This window comes from Aulonocara stuartgranti (assembly GCF_965226115.1).
Source record: "Aulonocara stuartgranti genome assembly, chromosome: 3".
NCBI classification, from domain to species: Eukaryota; Metazoa; Chordata; class Actinopteri; order Cichliformes; family Cichlidae; genus Aulonocara; species Aulonocara stuartgranti.
Genome location: NC_138941.1, coordinates 10,458,343 through 10,472,624, shown reverse-complemented (window position 1 = coordinate 10,472,624; position 14,282 = coordinate 10,458,343). Strand labels below are relative to the sequence as shown.

General features: G+C 42.6%; 1 protein-coding gene across 10 annotated transcripts in view; it reads right to left on the bottom strand.

Annotated features, from left to right (window-relative positions):
* LOC309702175 (protein NLRC3-like) overlaps positions 1-14,282 on the bottom strand; it is a 169,632-nt gene that overhangs the window by 45,733 nt on the left and 109,617 nt on the right. For 2 of the 10 annotated variants that reach the window (XM_082526653.1, XM_082526649.1), the window contains exon 2: positions 2,671-2,804. The exons of 2 other annotated variants lie outside the window; for them this stretch is intronic. The gene's annotated coding sequence lies outside the window, so the exon portion shown is untranslated. 6 more of the 10 variants (XM_082526652.1, XM_082526656.1, XM_082526658.1 and 3 more) reach the window with 6 other exon arrangements.

Sequence of the window (14,282 nt, the reverse complement as noted above, 5' to 3'; positions counted from 1 at the left end):
GTGCTGATGTGTTAACTTTAAAAATATGCCGTCTGACTGCTCAGACTGAGTCAGAGTAAAGTTCACATGCTGACGTGTGGAGACATGAAACCTTGTTGTAGCTGCAGGTGTGAACACACTGATCCCAGATCAGCTCTGCTGTATTTGTAACATGAACATTTCTGCTGCAAAGCTTCAAATGTTCAGCATGTTTCTCTGTTTCCAGTCTATAGATCCAGTCACACTTTCTACCTTCACCTGTGCAGTAAAGACTGAGAGCAGAGCTGAAACCAAGCGTCCAATCAGGGAGCAGCATCAACACCTGAGCTTCATTCAGACTCTGTTATTGAAGATGTTGTTGGTACAAAGTTCATCTGCTGCTCACATGAATCCATGAAAGATTTATTTCACTGAATGTTTCTTCAAAGCTCATTTCAACCTGTTGAAGTCATGAATGAAAGTGCAGACTGAGAGTGGATCACATGATGTTTGAGGTGTGTCATGTGACATGTTCAGTATTGTCACACATGTCTAGATTGTCCCTGATATCATAACTGCTCAAACACTGATGATTATATTTGAAGAATTATTCCTGATGGCAGCAAAGTTTGAATGGAGCTCTCTGTCTGTGCTGATTTGTCGCCCTCTGGAGGTCAAAGCACAAACTGCATGATGTCACTGTAACCACCACAGAGACAGGAAGTGTTTTTATGACTGAAACACTGAAATGATGCTAACGGCTGTCGTTAGGCTCACTGACAGCAGTGCTGATGTGTTCATGTCAAACACTGGCTCAGGTCAGACTCCTTCATCCTTCTCCAGCGTGAGGCCGCCCTCAGACCCACAGGAGCTCTGACCTTTGACCTCCTGACCCTAACCATTTTAGTCTTGTTGCATCTTTAAATGCAAATCCATCCAAACTGTAGCCGAGCAAAAGAAGCTGGAAGTTGTTCTATGAATGATGTTCATCCCAGAGTTTCTGTTAAACGCTGCTGCTGTGCTACATTTGTCATTTCCTGCTTTCACTACCATCCATGTCAAAGTGCTGAACTCATCTGATCACTTTAATGCAGTAAAGCAGGAGCTGTAAGTCTGACATTTATTTACTGTCATTACAAACACACACATCTGGATTAGCATTCAGACAAAGGGCTGAAAAAAAATCAGCATTTGATTATTATTATTATTATTATTATTATATATCCTGTTTATGTGGATGCACTTTTCTATCTGTCAGTGCTGAAAGCAGACGTCACTGATCACATGACTCTGAGGGATGTTTCCAGCACTTCGCTGAATCTGAGCCATGAAGATTTAAGGCTCAGCTCTGAAGGCAAAGCAGGTCTGAGCCTGTGTTAGCAAGCTGTACCTAATAAAGTGGCAGCAAGGACTCAGTCAGTAATGATCAGAGCCAGCAGGGGGCAGCACAGAGAGGCGCTGTCAGAGAAGCAGGCTGACATCAGACTGGCCATATTCCATCATCTATACCTGAAATAATCATCAAACACACGCAGAGCAGAAACATGTGGAAACATCTGGAGCTCAGTCTCAGTTTGATCCCTCAGAGGTTTACCTCAGTCCTGCTCCTCTACTTCCTGTTTACAGCGCACATCATGCTGTGTACTGAGGGTCATGTGGTCAAATTGCTCGCTCTCTGTTACTCTGACAGAGAGCGAGCACAGTTATCCTAATGTGTGACATCACTTCTAACCACAGAGCATTCAGCTTTCACAGCAGCCAACATCCTGTCACACTGAGCATGTGCAAACACAGCAGCCAACATCCTGTCAAACTGAGCATGTGCAAGCACAGCAGCCAACATCCTGTCACACTGAGCATGTGCAAATAGAGCAGCCAACATCCTGTCACACTGAGCATGTGCAAACACAGCAGCCACCATCCTGTCACACTGAGCATGTGCAAACAGAGCAGCCAACATCCTGTCACACTGAGCATGTGCAAACACAGCAGCCAACATCCTTTAATGATAGAACAAAATTCAGACATCAAAGTTTCTCACATTACAGAATCAGATGAACAGACATGAAGGGATAATTGTGGTTTTATGCACAGAGTCAGAATCAGAGTCAGAGGTGTTCCTCGTGATGTTTGGTGATGGAAACAGTCTCATCGACGTTTCCATCACCAAACTAGAGAAACTAGTAGCTGCACGCAGCAGAATTTAGCACAGCTGATCTCTGTGACACATCAACAGGAACAACATGTTGTTAAACAGGACTGTATAAAGACTCAGAGTCTGACTCACACCTGAACAATGAGGCTGTGCAGCATCGTCCTGTCACACCTGCTAAACCACTCGTATCAGTTTGAGCCCGAACAGTAACACGGTCACATGACCGACGAGGCCAACGCGCCCAGACGAACGTCTTCCTCGTGGAACTAACTTGTTCCTGTTATCAGATTTGTGAGCAGCAGCTGAAACTACCACACGAATAAATGTTCTTCAAACTGTTTGATTCCAGCCGATCAATAATCTATAATCATGAGGATTCAAACACAAGAGCGGAACGTGTGGTTACATTGTAACCTTGGTTCTCTGAGTGAGAGACTCTCTCCCCTCTGTCACATATGGAACAGAGGGGAGAGAGAGTGTCGGTGTGATGGAGAACATCAGGTCCAAACATCACAGAAACAAACAAACTGTTAAAGGAGGAAACAAAGCAAACTTACAGTTTCTTCACACAGAGACACCAACAACAAGCTCCACTGTCCCACTCTGATCCTGTCTCCTCCTCTTTTATTCTTGCTCTGAGCTCTTTTTGGGTGTGTGTTTCTGTCTCCACCCACAGGAATGCATTGATACACTGTTGATAACGACTCGAGAGCAGACGTGTGACAGAAAACAGAAAAATAACCTAAACAGCTAAATAACGTAAAATAAACAGAATATTTATTAATATGTTTAATTTCTCTTTAAAAACTTTTCTGCTCCTCAAATCCTTTGTTTAAGTTCAATCTAAGGAAAGAAAAGCGTCTTCTTTAAGTTTCTCAAAGAAGTCCACGATCTGTAGGCTCATGGAAATTCATTTTGTTGTTTTTTTGAGCAGAAACACCAGAGTGTAGAGCAGGAAAACGATCCCAGCAGGACGTCTCTGTTGGGGAAATATCCCAGTTATTCCCCTGAGCCTGGTTAGTGAACTGAGTCAGAGCTGTTCATCGATCCTACAGGTGCTAACATACAAACACGATCAGCAGCTTCTCTCATATGGAGAACACACTTCAACATCTGCAGCAAATCCTGTGTTTTATGTTGATGTGACCAACATCTTGTGTTGAGTCTTTGAAGATGAGGAGCCAAACACAGACAGTGGATCCAGAAGGACTGTTTATTCAGGGCTTTAATACGACTGAACTGATGCTTCACATCCTGTTTAGAGACGATCGACCAACACAGGCTCAGTCCTCACTCATCACACGGACTTCAGTCACACTGGGATCAACAGAGGAGACTGTTCACCATCACAGTTCAGCAACAATAATCAGAGCTTTTCTCTCTTGGTGAGGATCACATGTTCTGACACACAAAATATCTTCTGCTTTAACTCGTCTCTCTTTTTTAGTTTGGTTGTCGTGTTTTTTACTCTTTGTTCCTGTCAGTGTCAAATATGAGAGCAAACTGTTTTATGCAGGAGCCAAACCAACACCAAGCTGACCAAGAGAACCTATAACACCACCAGAATTTATTATCCAGACTTTACTGACAGATTTATGTGCAAGTAAAGCTGTTTTTTTAATTATGTTCACTGCTTTCAGCCAAGGAAGCATTCGTTCTTGGAAGTTCACGAAACGAGTAAATCCAGTTCAGCAGAGTTCCAGTTTGTAGCACAGCTGATCTCAGCTGATCAACAGTAACAACAGTAGGGGTGGGCCATAGAAACGACATACGATAGAAACGATATAAATTTGGCCAACGATAGAGATTGTGACTATACCGCATGTTGATGATGTCATCAAGCTGCGCCTGTTTTGGTCGAAAGCATCGCAGCAGCTACAACAATTATCATCTGCAATTATGGCGGGCGACAGTCATAACAAAGAGATGAAGCACTATTGAAATATGGCGAAAGCCAAAAAGTTAGCATTCATCCTCCAGCTTCACTGTGCTAATGTTATGCTAACATAGCTGTGTCGCTAGCAGTCATGTAGCACAACATTATATACCAGGTAGTCCAACTTCAGTAACCCTGCAAACGCCACTGCTGTTTAGTCTTCATTTATGTTGGAAGTGATAGCAGAGCTGTACGTTTGAATTAGTTTCAAAAATCTCTCAGTCAGAATATGCTATGAAATGTTTAGGTGGAAACTAGCGAGCTAACTTCCTGTTAACTTCTAACTCCGTTAAATTTAATAAATTCTGTTTTCATGGATGCCTGGATGTAGGGCTGCTCGATTATGGCAAAAATGATAATCACGGTTATTTTCACTGAAATTGAGATCTCGATTATTTGACAATATTTATTTAACAATAACAATGTGTTGAATAATGACTTTAAAGGTTGTCAAAAAATAATATAAAATAGTGTGCAAATACTGATAACAGTGCAAATGTTTGCAATATAAAAAAATAAATGAAAAATGTAAACATCTATGTTTAGTGAACTTTGCAGTGTTGCTCTGTGGTGCAGCTACGACACCGTAGCAAAGTTTACACACAGTCTACTTGATCCACGTCTGACTGAACCCATGTTTCCAAACCACTGAAGTTTTTTTACCTCTTTTCAACCAACAGCAGTCACTCTCCTCTCCAAATAACTTCTGTTTAGCTTTCCAAGCTTCCCTCGGGTCCTCTTAATCAGCGGTCCCCAACCCCCGGGCCTCGGACCGGTCCCGGTCGGTGAGTCGTTTGGTACCGGGCCGCGAGAGTTGAGGCTCAGGTGTGAAATGTATAGTTTTCAGGGTTTTTATCGGTTTTCCATGTTATTTTGTCATCGTTTTTATCGTTTACTTGGTTTTCCTGGGTCTTTTCACGTGTGTTATGAATAAATTTTCTTTTTTTCGGTACCGGCACTAGTTTTATTTTGTTGTATTTATCCGCGACACCTTAATGGCCGGCCCGTGAAAATATTGTCCGGCATAAACTGGTCCGTGGAGCAAAAAAGGTCGGAGGCCGCTGCTCTTAATTGTTGTGACACGTGTTTGAAATGCAGAGAGGTGCGCTCGATTTGCCACACGGAGCAGCGCGAGAGTAAAGCACGAGGGAGGGGCTAATAATCGGCTCAGTCATTTTTAATGATCGTTGAAAGCCCAGATCGTAATCGAGATTAAAATTCGATTAATTGAGCAGCCCTACCTGGATGTTAAACTTAATTGTTACACCTGGTAAAGCAGCAACGCTGATGATTTAATTAAAGATGAAAGAATTTAGACCATTTTTAACTCTTTGTGTTCGTTTGACTTTGGTACCTGAAGTTGTCGGAGTTTTGGACCCAGATTACTCCGTGAAGCTCCTCCCTACGGCAGCCGTAATGCTCTGACGATCCATCAAGCAGTGCTGCTTACCAAAGTTGTACTAAAACATTTTTAACAGATTTCTGCAGCCAAAATCGGTTCGAGGTCAGTAAGCACAACCAGAATTCATACATAAGGCACACTCTCGATTTTTGAGGAAATTAAAGGATTTTAAGTGTGGAAAATATGTTATACAGAAGAATATATCGTGATATGGATTTGAGGCCATATCGCCCAGCCCTAAACAACAGGTTATTAAACACATCAGTTTGATCCACAGATCAGATCATACATCAGGTTTACTTCATGTAAAATAAACGTCTCACTCTATGAGCTCCATCAGTCTGTGTACCTCCTCATTGTCATTTCTGAGCAGAGTTTACCTGCACACTTCCTCATGTCTGACAGTGTCACAGTGTGTGTGTGTGCCAACATTAACCAGCTTATCATCAGCTGCTTGTGCTTCATGAATAACTCAGACTGACAGAGTGATGCACAGAGGGAGGCTCTGCTCTGGTCCATCAAGCAGGATTCACATAGTAACATGTTTTTCCTTTGAACACTTCATTGTGTTTAACTTGAAACAGATTAAAAAGTGTTCGATTGTGCACTTCACACAGTCCTGAGTCACAGAGGCTTAAATGTGTTTGATTCTGAGAGGCTTTACTCCTGCATCAACATCAAGTATATGTAGGATTTAAACCGCAGTGAAAACATCCTTAAATATTGATGGTGTGTGAGAGAGTCTGTATTTACTTCTGATTATCTCTGTTTGCAGTGACCCTGAACTGAGCTGGAGCAGCTTCATGTTGTTTTGACGTCACTCAGTAAAACCTGAATGTCGGCTTCTGAAGAACAAACTGGTTTCATCTGTTTCCAGTTAAAGGGACGATCATTGTTCCACCAGTGATGTTGGATCCAAAGTTTCATTCAGATCATTTTAAACTGTTTATCAAAGACAAATGTTTGAGTGCAGAGTTACTGACTGATAACCAGAGTGGATTCAGCCAATCATCAAATCATCTCATTGGTTTTATTTTATGTAAATACAAACGTCTCACTTCCTGATCTGCTCATAAAGTTCCTAAAGACAAACTGTTAAAGGAGGAAACAGAGCAAACTTACAGCTTCTTCACACACCAACAACAAGCTGCACAGCTGCACACTAAACACAGACACACAGGTGATTCCTGGAAGGAGGCGGGGCTTCACCTGAAGCAGGACAGGTGGAGACTTGATAGGAATTTTCCCCGTACAGGGAGGAGGCTGATCTTCAGATGAGTTCCTGTTAAATCTGACGAAACAAAGTTAAAAGTGGACTCAGTCTTGTCTGATTTCACTCTGTTTTTCACTGAGCAGGTTTAAGTTTTATTAATGAAAATCAGCAGAGCTTGGTACTGATGGAAGACCCTCCTCTAATCATTGTCATTCAGAGTGATCCAACCTGTTTGTGAATGCAGCTCACAGACTCTCCGCATTTCCACACGACTTAAATGGTAAATGGCCTGCATTTGTATAGCGCTTTACTCTACATTCAGTCATCCACCCATTCACACACACATTCACACACTGGTGATGGCAGCTACATTGTAGCCACAGCTGCCCTGGGGCGCACTGACAGAGGCCAGGCTGCCGGACACTGGCGCCACCGGGCGAGTCCCTTCATGCATCGTTGACCAACGTGGACGTGGTGGAGTAACAGTTGTGGAGAATGCAACAGCTGAGGTTTGAGAAAAGGAGCTAATAGCCAAGGTCAGCGGCTCTCCTACTTCCTCATAAGGAAACTTCTCAGGTGGATGTCTTTCTCTGTCAGAGCGCCTCCACCTTACTGGCTGTGGTGCAGTGAGATCTGAGTCAGTCTTGGTAGGAGTCAAGTCAGGTTCATCAATCACAACATGGTCTGAAGACCAAGCACCTGAGTGAACATAGTCAACACGACTTGTGCCAAAGACTTCAGGTGTGTCAGGTTGGTGGGTTTGCCAACCAGGTAAGGACATTTCTGGTATAACAGTGTCAGAGAAGTTCTGACGTGCACTGTTGGGCTTCCTGTTAGACTCTCTTGGTAAACCTCAGAGCCTGACGTCTACAAACCAACTGTCCTTTGACATTTTTAGATGTGGGGTCAAAAGCAGAGCTGATCGAGGATTTCAGTGATGGCTCCAAATATCTAACCTGCACTTTTACATAGCAGCTGCTCCGTCTGTCAGTAATTTAAAAACTTTTAATGAGCTGCTGTTTCTCACTGACCGTCAGCTGTAGCTGAGCAGGATATCATTGCATTTGAATCCTCCTGGCTCTCTTTAACCCGAGTTCCTTCTGATTGGTTTCCTGGTTCTACAAAGAGAGTCTGCTGCCTGAGGGCCCCACCTCCTCCTCCACCTACTGCTGTGGACATTTACAAAACGTCAATCCAAGAAAAATTGTCTGGTTTGTAATAGATAGTCATTTTTTATTAGAGTCTACAGCAGGAACCAACCTGAACCTTGTTATGAGCTGAATCAGTGCTGGACTGTAGAAATGCTGTTTCAGTGGCTGCTGCAGGAACTAACATGGAAACGTGTTCAGCAGCTTTCCAGCTCTAATATAGGAAACACAAGATCAGAGTTTGGACACACTGGAACCAAACAGTTTTGTCTCGGACTTTTATTTCAGCATCATCGTTTGGGTTGAATTAAAACCTTTCAGCAACGCTAACCAGACTTTACGAGGTAAACGTGTATCTCCAAGAATGTCTTGCTAAGAGTCGCGTGTTCTGGGAAACAACACACAAATCAGTGGCGTCAATAAGGTTGTGTTTCATGTAATACTCTAGACTTTACTGTGAGACCATCACTAACATGCAGACGTCACAAAGTTGTTCACGGATCACATTAATCCAGAGTCACAGACATGCAGAGACACTTCCAGGTATAACATATATAATCCACACAGTCAGTCACAGCTGAGCTCTTTACTGAAGTCAGCATCAGCTCTCTGCTCGCTCTCACATCATATTCATGACAATCAGACGTGTTTCAATGATGCTGCTGTTTTCAGCCAAGCACACAGTCTCCATGGAAGTTTAAACTGGAAACACTGGTAACTGCAGCAGAGTTTCATTTGGAGCAGACCTGATCTTTGTGACGCATCAACATGTCAACACAGTATTTAACAGAACTGCAGTTTGCATCAGATCATACATCAGACTGACCACGTTTGTCATTTCATCAAACCTGCCATTAACATATTCAACAGTACTTACACTATCTTAAACATGTTTTCTTTTTAAAATGTTTGTATATTTATTAAATATAAACTGTGCAGTATTTCATTGATGGAGGCCAAGAAAACACAGTTACAGGAGAAATGTATTTAAGCTTGAAATGTTGCTGCACTCGGTAGAATTGAGCCAACTGGTTGTCTTCATTTTCAGTTCTGATGAGCTCACATGTTTAAGATCATCAGTTTAAAAAACCACAAGGCCGTGGATCCTTAAGGGTTTTATGGTTTGAGTTTACAGTGAGAGGTGTTGATAATGATGTTGGCTGTTTTCAAGTTGAACAATCTTCCAGGGAAGTTTAAACTAGAAAAACGAGTCACTGCCTGCAGCAGAGATTCAGTTTGCAGCATTCCTGATCTTTGTGCAGCAGCAACAACATGTTGTTAACAGAGCTGTGTAAAGACTGACTCACCTCACCAGGCTCTCTTTCATTCACATCATACACAACATTTACTTCATTACAAGCTGTGCTGCTCAAGTTACTGGAAATAAGCACTCAGTTACTAAGTAATCCCATGTCTTTACTGATTACTTATTTTCAAAAGTATTTGGTTACTTTACTCTTTAAAAAAACACGACTTGAATACGTAATAAAGTAGAAAGTAGACGTTTCAGCCCGAGACTTTTTCTGCATAATCCATCATATAGAAATGAATCAAATTAAAAAGCCTTTCTTTTAATTGTTTTATTGTTTTTAATCTTTTTATTTTATGCATCAAGAAAAGATTAAATTATATTATAGCTGTTTTTGACTTGATGAAATGTGTTTAACATTTAAACCTATTTCCTGTATATTCCAGCACATGACATAAAATAATGTTTTGTGTTTCCACTCCCGAGTGGGGCGGGTGGAGGTCTGCCCACAGCGGTCATGTCAGGGGGAGGATCCGGGGGTTTCTCTGTCAATGTCACGTTCCCATGGCAGCGTGCTTGCTCAGATCTGAAGTGTTATGGTCCTGGGTGGGTGGCCCAGTGTTTTTTGAGTTTTGGTTCCTTCTCATGGTTCCTTAGTTTTTTAGTGTTTCCTGAGTTCTAGTTTTAGGGTTTGTTATGTGGCTTCCTTCTGCATTTCCTGTTTTATTGTGAAGGTCTGTGTCTTATGCCAGAGTGTTCAGTTTGCGTTTCCCCTGTCTCGTCTTGTCAATCAGAATCGGCCGTGCCTCCCTCCTGTGTGTAGTTTCCCCTCTGTGTATTTATAGTGTGTGTTGTCTCGTGTTCGTCGCTGGTTCGTCTGTGTCGTCTCCTTCACGTCTCCCTGCATATCTTTCTAAGGATTTCAGGTTTGAGGTTAGTTTTGTTTAGTGATGGGTAGATGAGGCCTCGTGAAGCGTTTCAGCACATTCCCCAAACTGTACCGATACTGTGTCGACACAGTGTTGCTGTTTTGCTCCATACTGACACCTGCTGGACTTTAAATATCATTGCAGGCAACTTACTTGAGACTCAACAGACACCTAGTCATACTTGTTTACACTGTAAGGTACAGTGGAACCCCGACTTACCAAATTAATTCGTTTCCGAAGGTCTTTCGTAAGTGGAACATTTTCGTAAGTCGAAGCACCCATTGCGCGTTTTGAGTGACGCGATGCTGAATGATAGGCTATAGGCTAACAACAATACTCTAACTAGAACAACAATACATCAGTGGAACAGCAATGCGCAAGTACGGAAGTCAAGGGGTTGTCTCCGAAAACATTAGAGCACTTTTGCAAACATGTGATGTCTTCAGGGGCGGATCTAGAAGGGTGGCATGCATGTGCCACCCTAAAATGATCCCTTGCCACCCCAAGTGCCACCCCAGTTTTGCATTTGACAGTGTTGTTTATTAAAATAAGATCGCATTAACAGTTTGAGCGTAGTTACAGGCAGCAGTGATATATACACATATATAGTATATATATACATACATATAGTATATACACTGGGTGAATGTGCAGTAGTAGCAGCAAGCAGGTGAATTCTGTACATTAATATGAATAGACGTCTGACTATTTTACAGGATAGACAATATAAACATATTTAAAATTAAAGGAATTGAAATGTACATTGTGCCTTGGTTTAGTGTCTGGAAGAGTCCTGTCTCAGTCAATTATAGATGATGTGAGAGGGCGGGTGTGTGTGTTTAGGGCACAGATGGCTTGGGGATAGAAGCTCCTCTTGAGTCTCTCTGTCCTTGCCCGGATGATGCGGAACCTTCTACCAGATTGCAGGAGTTGGAACAGTTTGTTGCCAGGATGGGACGGGTCCTTCAGTATCTGCTCTAGTCCGGCATCTCCTGGTGTAGGTGTCCTGAAGCGGGGGGAGAGCAATCCTGCAGCAGCGTTCTGCTGTACGGATCACTCTCTGGAGAGCTTTTTGGTCCTTCACACAGCTGTTCCCGAACCACGATGTCATGTTCTGTGTGAGGATGCTCTCCACAGCGCCTGTATAGAAAATCCTGAGGATCTTTGGAGAGACCCTGAACTTCCTCAGTTGTCGTAGGTGATACAGGCGCTGCCTAGCCTTTTTGGTCTGGACCTGAATGTGTCAGGTCTGAGGAGATGTGGACACCAAGATACTTGAAGGACTGCACCCTCTCCACTGGAGCTCCATTGATGATAATGGGCTTGTAGTCTCTGTGCGATGTGAATTATATTATATGTGAATGATATAATGTTAAATTACTATTAAGCAAATGGCTGACTAAGTATTGTAGACTTTAGTTTACTGCAGCCATGTTTCATATAAATCAGGTATCATACAAAAATAAAAATAGCTTCAAATACAGTCATGACAATAAAGAATATGACTTTAAGGACTTAACATCATTACTTCAGTTATAGTACACCCACATCTCTGATACATTAGCACTTGTTAGGTGTGGCTGTGTGAAAACAGTAGATCGCGACACAGACACAGAGAAACACAGGGCTTAAATACACAGAGGGAGCAATCAGGGAATGGGTAACAGGAGGGAAACACAGCTGGGGCAAATCAGGCCTAACGAGACAAGAGGAAGCAAAACCAGACACATTAACATCAGACATGGACTTTCAAAGTAAAACAGGAAACATAACACAGACTCACGGGCAGGCACTATAACAAAGGGAACAGAGACGTGGGAACAGGGCAGACACAAACACTGACTGAACACGGGGATCTAGGAACTTAGGATACACATAGACGCGAACTAGACAAGGGAACTCAGTGTACTAAGGGAACACTGAATGACCTGGTGGGTTTTGTCCATAAAACTACTCATCTACTGACCTTGGTTTTAAGTTGGACAGTGATTTTAAATTGGACAACCAAATCAGAGCAGTGGTGAAGTCCAGTTTTTATCATTTAAGGCGACTGGCAAGAGTAAAATCTTTTCTTTCCAGGCAGCACCTTGAAACAGTGATCCATGCTTTTATTTCTTCCCGCCTGGACGACTGTAACTCACTTTATGTGGGGGTCAGTCAGTCGTTGCTCTCACGTCTGCAGCTGGTTCAAAATGCGGCTGCACGACTCCTAACAGGAACTCAAAAAAGAGAGCATATAACCCCCGTGCTGGCCTCTCTGCACTGGCTGCCTGTGTCTTTTAGAGTTCATTTTAAAATTCTTATGTTTGTTTTTAAATGTCTACACAGTCTTGCCCCGCCTTACCTCTCTGAGCTTCTTCATCCCCACACACCCTGTCGGTCTCTCAGGTCAGCTGACCAGCTGCTCCTGGAGGTACCGAGATCCAGGAGGAAGCTCAGAGGGGCGGGGCCTTCTCTATTGTGGCTCCAAGTTATGGAATCATTTGCCCATGCATGTTAGAGAGGCCCCTTCACTGTCCACTTTTAAATCACGTCTTAAAACCCACTTTTATTCCTTGGCTTTTAACCTCAGTGAGACTTAGTTTCTCTTTTAATTGAAGTAGTTATTTAATTAATGATTTCACTCTTCTTTTATTTGTGTTTTATTTATATCTCATGTAATTTTATTTTACAGTTCCAATGTACAGCACTTTGTGTCAGCTGTGGTTGTTTTAAAGTGCTTTATAAATAAAGTTGATGATGATCTCAGATGACCACAAAGTAAAAGATCTCTCAGCAACATGATGCAACAGTTTAGGCACTGTTGCCCCGATCAGATCAGTGAGCTTTTTATTCTAAACATGAGCTGCTGTTACAGCAACAGACATTAATCCTACTGGTGTCCCACACAACAACTCAGTGTCCACTATGTGAAGCAGCCAAACACAGGCCTGCTCCTCTCACTAACAGAGACAAACTGCTGGCATGTTGGTTTTCATCTATACTGTCCAGTCTCTGCTGGTGGACACACAGCAGCATTGTTTCATCTCGTTTGAGTCATTGTTGACCTTAGCATGTTTTTAGTCTTCTGAGAGCACTGAAGCTTCTTTCAGCCTCAGTACCTGCGTTTTATCCTCAGATTAAATTATTATTCTGTGCTTGATGGGCCTCACCTTTGGCCCTGGCTCCTCCCCTCTGACTGCACTAGGACATACTGTCACCTGATAAAATAACACATGGATTCGTGCCATATAAAAAGTGAGACGTGTCAATTCAGATTCTTTGTCAAACATACACTAATGAATCAGTTTACATCAGCAGCCTGACAACTGTCATGATAAATACTAGTTAATCTACAGTCACCTGTGAGCTCTCCTCTCCACCTCTGAGCTACATGGCAGAGCTGCCTCTGTCACCTGATCAATAACAGTGAGACACTCCACATACATGCAGTCACACATGTGCTTCAAATACAGTCATGAACCATCAGGTCATCCTCCAGTTTCACCTGTGACCTTGTGTCACCATTGCTCTCTGAGCTCTGTGTTGGTTCTTCTGTCACCTGACAAACAGGACAAACATGACAATAAGAATAAAATGTGGAGCTGCTTCAGTGTTTCTGTCACTTTGTGCAGATCCTGACTCGTCAGTAATGTTTGTAGGCTGAGTGCATTTTAAAACTGTGCAAACTGCACTACAAGGTGGAAAATTTGCAAAATCGTGACTACCTCATGATATATTGTCTCAAAAATGAACCCTATGAATACGTCAGTGCCATTAGGATGAAATTATTGTGTCACCAACTGTCATGATCCTGGGTCCTTTTGACCCAGCGTTTTGTGTTTTCTCTTCGCGATTTTGGTTCTGTTCTTCCTCTGGTTAGTGTTTACTCTGTTCTGCCCGTGTGTTCCTGTATCTAGTCTGCGTTTCTTAGTTTGTGTCCTTTCATGTGTAAGTTCCTGTTTTATTGTGAAGGTCTGTGTCTTATGTGAGTGTTTTCAGTTTGCCTCCCTAGTCTCGTCATGTTAATTACTCCCAGCTGTGTCCCCACCTGTATGTAATCCCCCTGTGTTCTCTGAGTGTATTTAAGTTGTGTCTTCTGTCATAGTTGTTGCTGGTTCGTCTGTGTTGTTTCCCCTCGGTCTCCCTGCATGTATTTCCCCGGACCTCCCTGCACCGTCATTCCTGGTTTGTGTGTTAGTTTACCCAGTTTAGGTTTCAGTTTCATGTTCCTAGCGCCTTTGTTGTTTGCATTTTTGTTGTTAATAAACACTCACCTGCACCAGAGCTGCCGCCTTTTGGTCCTATATATA